Consider the following 6,000-nt stretch of genomic DNA (forward strand, 5'->3'; position numbering starts at 1 on the left):
GCCCCCCGCCTGGATCTTCTTTGGAGCGTCTGGAAGCCGCTCCTTAAAGGGGGGGTTATGTGATGAAGTTCGGCTGGATTGCCCTCTAGTGTCACGAGAGGGCGCTCCACTTCTGCACTGGCTTCCCTTGGACTGTTTTCGCACACACCCTGAACTGATTGCGCACACACCTGTTTCCACTGATCACCCTCACACCTGCATCTAGTTCCACACGCAGCTCCACACACATTTATACCTCACTGTCACTATCACTCTTTGCTTAGTCTTGTATGAATGTATTATTCACTGTCGTGTACATCTCCTAGCGTTTCTTAGTCTGTTCTCCGAGCGTCTGTTATCCTGCCTGTGTTTGCTACCCTTGCCTGTCTGAGATTAAACTTACGCTGCATTTGGATCCCTCTGAGTCTGGTGGTTTCATGACACTCAGATTGTGAAGCGCAGCGCAGCACAGCAACAAGCCCTGGCACGTAGGCATGGCTCAGCTCTGGTGAATTCATCAGAATAAAGCCACAGAATGGGAACCGCTGTGTTGAGATGGCAGTAGGATTTGGGGTTCAGCGCCTGTAAATACATGCTTGTAGTTTGAATAAAGCTTTGTTTCATGTGTTGTTGACTTGTATATGCATTTGTTTATTGTGGTGGTTACTTTTATTTGTTCTTTTACTCATTTATTCATGTTTCTTATTGTTGTCAGTATATAAAATATAATTATTTAATTAATGTATGCATTAATTCATTGCTTGACTGACAATTGAGCTGTTTCACTGCATTTATCAATATAAATGTATTCATGCATTACTATCATGTCATATGACAAAACAAATTACATTTTGCTTGTTTTATTAAATTATATCATATTTAGTATATAAAAAAAGTAATATAATTAAGTATTGGTCAGCATTTAATATTATTATTTTGTTTAAGTTTTGGGGTGGGCTAACAATGCAATTCATTCTGAGGTAATATTAATTTTTAAGGAGTGATACTTACATTTTTTGAGTATAAAATCAACAGTTTTCTCCAAAGGAGAGATCTTCGAGCAGCTGCCCGTCTCCTTTGTGCAGACATTACAAACGCAGAGGAAAACTGGTCTAGGTTGTGCTGTCGAGTTACTGATGTTATGAAGTGTTAGTGCACTTGTCGCTCATATAATTTAAACTTATAAACTTATTACATACAAGATCATGGAAAAATAGCATAGTTGTATAAGAATCATAATGACAAAACAGAAAACCTAAAGATCATTGGTTTGTGTACATCATAATATGATATTTATACACAGGAAAAAAGAACAATAACAAGGCTAAATATCTTGATAATACATAAAAAAAATGTTTTTTGTTGTTGTTGTTATAAGTCGGAGGGATGAAACGAGAGGTAAATTCATCAAGAAATAGAGGGAAACTTTTTGGGTATAAAATAAAGAAATTAACAACATATTCAAGAGATGACGATTTTGTGGTTTCTTAATAAAAAATTATATCGTTATAAGGATAAAACTGTGGGTCACATTAGTAGGGTTTAAAATATAACAACTTAAATTAACCCCAAATGTAATAAATGGGCAGCTGTTTCTTTAACAATACTACCACAAAATGAGCAAGTTTCATCAATATCAAGATATTTATAGATAGATGAATTAAACGTGTCGTTCATATATTTTAAGTTGTTGCTCTTGTGATAACGTGTCGTAGGTCACATGATAACATCAACATGGCAGATGTCCGGTTCGCATTCATACTCAACGAGATTTGGCTATAAAGTACCTACTCTTTTAGCGCTCGTTAAGTAAGTACTTATTGAAATTAAGTACCTACTCATTGAGTATGCAGTTTCGAACGCAGCCATAGTTATATTGCCGCCTCGCTGGCCTGGGACATCCACCGTGGCCCGGTGGCCAATAATATTACTGCCACGTCTTTGGCCCTTGGCCAGGTTGAAGCCAGCTTCATCCACAAACACGAGGATGTAATGGGTCTCGTTTCCTTCCAATGCCATTATTCTCTACAATAGCGTAAAAAAAGAAAACATAAAATCAGTTATACAGAAGAGTCATACACTACTACAGTTAGAGACAATTACATAGGAATGTTCTATGTTCTCCACAAGTTCAATATACTACTGGCCACTACTCCAGTGGTTCCAAACCTGGGGTACATGTACCGCTATGCAGAGGTACTACAGGGGGTATTTGACAGAAAGGGGAGAGGGGGTAAATCATCAATGTCTAGACTTACTGAAATGTTACAGTAAAACCCACAGTATTAGATAGATTTACATGGGAGGCACTAATTGCAGCTCGTTGACCCCTTTTCTTATTGTATGTTATATATATATATATATATATATATATATTTTTTTTATTGCATCATACAGTAAGCTGCAGTTTTTAGGCAAAATGTTGAAGTCAGATAAATCAAATACTTCCATACGTGGATTACCTGGATACACAAATCAGGTAAAGTGGGTACTGAAGCCAAAAAAGTTTGGGAAACACTGCTTAAAGGTGCTAAATGTAACTTTTCTTCTAAAATGAATCCTTTTTTTTATTGCCTGTGTGTGAAGGGGTTGTAATCACACATTACAATGATCCACTTTTTTGCTATTTTGCTATTACCTCTGAAGGCCAGTATTCCTATTTCTATGTGAAGTCTCCGGGTCGGATTTTCTGCAAAATCCATCGGATGTGACGTGCATGCGCGCTCCCGAGCCTCTCTCCTTTTTATATACAGTCTATGCGACGGCACTGTAGCTGACGACATGGGGTCTGATAACACCCAAAAAACGACCTGCCTCCAGCACAACACAGACTCCAACAGAAACTCCACATTAATATAAAAAAAAAAAAAAAATGTGTCTGCTGAAGCTCGTCAGGCCAAACGTCAATCGGATCGACTTAGGACGAAAACACGGATCAACATCGGCAGAGCGTTTGAATTATGGAGAGACCTCCGCTATTTTTATTGTGATAAATTACAAGTTTTCAGATATGCTGAAATAAATAATGGTAAACTGTAATGAAATGGCAAGGTAAACTACAACATACATGAGACATGAAATGAATACAAAAGACTGTTCCAGAATAACAAAAAGTAGGTGCTTTAGGATGTAACTTTTATTTGATGTACTAGATCTACTGTCTAACGTCACTCATCCCACTACTATCATATTGTTTATAATTTTCAGAGATGTTCAGTACAGTAATGTTACTTCCTACGATCTTACTGTTACACTGAAATTGTTCAGTCTTGTCATGAGGGTGCAGATAGATGAACCCAGAAGCAGACTGAATGCACACACACAGGGTTTATTGAGGCACAAAACAGAAAACAAAACCCACGAGGGGGCAAAACATAGACAAGACTAGGAAGCTAAACTTTGACTAAGACTAGACAGATAGAAAACAACCGGTTACACAAACTTACGAATCTTGTCACAAGATACAGATAATGTACTCACAGAGAGTAACACACAGTTCTGACAATGAACCCACACAGGACAGCAAACACAAGGGAATAATAAAGGGAGACGCTAATGACAAGGACAGGTGAAACTGACTAGACAATAACGATGAGACGAGGATAACAAGGGGGCGGGGTATCGAAAACGAGACAACGCAAGCACATGGCCCAAACAAATGGCCATGTGCTGCACATGAAAACATGGGTCTGTCATGATTCTGCCACAAGACCAGAGAAATCAAAGACATGATGGCAGAATCATGACAAGTCTAGTTCACTAATCGTTTTCGTTATCATATTATACATTCACCTATGTTGCCATTGCTGATTGTGAAAGATACACGAATAGTTGGTGAAATGCCTTATGCTAACACCACATGTCGGCTAAATGCAGTCAATGTAACGTTATCATGGTACGAGCATGGAGCACTAGTTCAACGTCAAGCTGATAAAAGTAGCCTATTATTGTAACGTTGCAGTGGGAGTTTACATGAGTTTCCAGCATGTTGTGTGATGCTTTCTCCGGTGTGTTGAAAGTCTCAGTGTGGCCGGTACCATGAGTGCTCGCTCTTGTGTTCGAGCATGCGCAACGCGCAAGAGAACGAGCGCTCTTGTAAAAATTGGTTGCAATCTGAAACATCACAGATAGAGGCCGCTAAAAAATACATATAGCACCTTTAATTGTAAAAAGGTTATAATGATGGACAACCAGTAACTGACTTACATGTACATACTGGTACCGCAGCTCTTTCACTCTATCAGAGTTCCTCTCAAATGGTACCCTGTAAATTTGCTTCATTGTCATCTGATGCTTCTTCAATATCCGGTCTATTGTGGAGATGCTTATAGAGTTCACATTTTGGAATATGGCATTGTCTTGTAGGATTGTAGCGCGGATCTGTCTCAATGTGATGGCATTATTTGGCATCACCATGTTACAGATCTCTTGTTCTTGTTGTTCATTGAGTTTTCCTCTGCCATCCGTGCAAGGTTGTCGTCCAATCCTAGACATAGAATTCAAAGGACAACACACAATTTGTAATGTATACCTTATGTATTCCTTACAGAATGAGTTACCTATGTAATTGTATTGTTGTTTTACTTACAGTAACATTACCACAATTCTAATGCATCATTGCACAGTGACTGGAATACTACTGTAAACTGTATCATCAATACTGTAGAAAATAAACTATTCCATGGTTTATTTTCTCCAATGTTTCTCTTGTTATTTTTAGTATCATAACATCCCATTGAGGTAAGATATTACTGTAGGCCTATCACACACACACACACACACACACACACACTAAATGAATAGGTAAATGTGTAAATAAATATATTTCCTGATTTCTTGCTCTATGCAGAGTGTCCTGTCCTATACAACATATAATTCCATCATTGACTGACTACATACCTGTTTTCCCTGCGAAAGGTTTGGATGATGGAGGAGACTGTAGAGCGAGGCACATTAGGCTGCACTCGGCGACCTGCCTCCGCCATTGTGAGGCCATGGTTGATGACATGGTCTATAATTCTGGCCCGAATTTCATGCTACATGGTGTCTTCATGCTCCTCGGCCTCTTCCCCCAATTCCACCCTTACTCCCTTACTTGGAGTGAACAACCATTAAACAGAGAATCAACTATCAGTTTAGATCAACAAGATCTATTCACTTGGAAATTGTACTAAATGTAGGCTACCTGTACTTAATAATTTGCAAAGATGTACTGAGACATTGAGACATGTACTTAGACATTTGCAATTTGATGAAATTAATGAGAAATTCAATTCTGTTGTGAACAATTGCCAAGTGGTTTGGAGGTTTGTCCATGTTGTTTTGAGAATGTAATTTCTGTTTCAAGTAATGAGCCAAACCAATGGAGAAAAACTGCAATAGGTCAATATAAGCCTTCTCATTAAATTATTTATTATTGTTTTTTATTAGTGACACATTTGGGGAGAGGATATATTCCAAAACTTTCTGAAAATACAGTATGAGAATTAACTGCATAGTTACTAGAAATGTTTACCTTGGATATTATACAATTTGCATGCATACAAAATAAGTCCTCGCATTCTTTCTTGTGGTACCCAGTGACACACCTGAATGAAAGGCTCATTATGCAGCTCATTATGCGGGTCATTGTATTCTCAGGTGTGAATCAGAGCATTATTCATGATCATTCATGATCATTCACGCCCATTCGCATATTGCCTTGGATAACAAAAAATGTTTTTCACAATTTAAAAGAATCTATTGTGTTATGTGAATGATTTAGACAGGATGATTTTCAGATCATTTTGAAGCAAAAACTCTAGGCCACAACTTCCATTAGTCAAAAGTCTGGTAGACAAATATTGAGTATGTGTTTTGTGGCCTTATTTCAGAAACTTTAATTTTTAGTTTTTTTCAATAACCATGCATAAACATTATTCTCTCAAAAATACAAACATGTACATACATGTTGCTCACATATTATGGTAGCCCTGTTTGTGCTAAATAGAGTGTAATTACACATTTGCCATTAATATGTTT

This window comes from Rhinichthys klamathensis, unplaced genomic scaffold (genome assembly GCF_029890125.1).
Source record: "Rhinichthys klamathensis goyatoka isolate OS25496 unplaced genomic scaffold, OSU_Roscu_1.1 h1tg000098l_1, whole genome shotgun sequence".
NCBI classification, from domain to species: Eukaryota; Metazoa; Chordata; class Actinopteri; order Cypriniformes; family Leuciscidae; genus Rhinichthys; species Rhinichthys klamathensis.